We start from the raw sequence: 1,237 nt of genomic DNA on the forward strand, positions 1-1,237 counted from the left end.
GAATATATATTGCTTTGCAATTATTTTTATATTTTTGTTAAACATATTTTACACTTTATCTAATAAAAGTTTGTGATTTGGAATAAAGTTGAAATTTTTAATATGGAATTTAGTTGCAAAAAAACGATAAATATTTTAAATTTTATAACTTCAACTAGAGATTTAAAAAAAACTCCACATAAACTCCACTCTAATTTTAAGTTGGATAGATTCCCACATTTCTGGGCCACAAAATATGGCAAATTGGGCTGCCTTTTTCTGCCATTTTTGGAGAACGACGTCAAAGAGTTGAACCACTATTTCATCAAATTTGACTTCTAAGCCAATAACCTCCCGGATCACGAACTAAATTGATATTTAATTGGATCTCTAGGTTGATTTTTCTCAAAAAATCTATTCATAGAACACCCTTTTCATATTTGAAGCACTATCAGTGTAAATTTCTGTGTTAGTTTTACTATTAGGTAAACTCCCAAAACATAATTAAATTACGGTTTCTCAAATATTCTTCTGATTATTGTTCAAATCATAGAACCTTCTTTGCTGTTCAATATTCATGAGAACCAATTGAAACTTTAAAAATTGTTAGAAACTTTTTTGGTATTATTTTAAAAATATGAAATATGAAATAAATTTAAAAATAAATATTAAAAGTTAAATCAAAAGTTTAGAAAATATGAAGCAAAAAACTTGTATTTCTCGTTTTAAATGTAAATTAAGTGTTTTGTGTTAAAACAACCATTGATATAATAAATGATCATTTAAGAAAAAAAGCCAAAAAAACCTTAATTTAAAAATTTTGATCAGTAGTGGCGAAATTGTTGAACAATTCTCATCTATCATAAAATTTCTATATTGACTCGTTAATTAATGAAAAATTAAAAAAGTGATCGGTACTAGAGCGTTGTCAGGTCAATCCTTATTGATTTAATTTCATATGTATTGGAATTTTGAGATAATTTTAGATGTAACTAACCTTTCCAGGATGTGATAGATTTTGCAGTTATCTGTAGGAAAATTTTATTTTAATTTTTTTATTTTTTTCGAATTCTTACAATAAAAAAAGAAATTTAAAAGAAAATATGAAAATAATATGTTATTTTTTGGGAAATTATGATTATTGAACAATTTTGAAAGGTTTCAGAGAAAAAATTGTTGAAAACAGACTTTTTTGCCAGCTTTTTTGAGAATTGGACCACTGTGGGGGCGGTTTTTGTTTAATTGTTTAGATACGTGA

The sequence above is a fragment of the Uranotaenia lowii genome, chromosome 3, assembly GCF_029784155.1.
Source record: "Uranotaenia lowii strain MFRU-FL chromosome 3, ASM2978415v1, whole genome shotgun sequence".
NCBI classification, from domain to species: Eukaryota; Metazoa; Arthropoda; class Insecta; order Diptera; family Culicidae; genus Uranotaenia; species Uranotaenia lowii.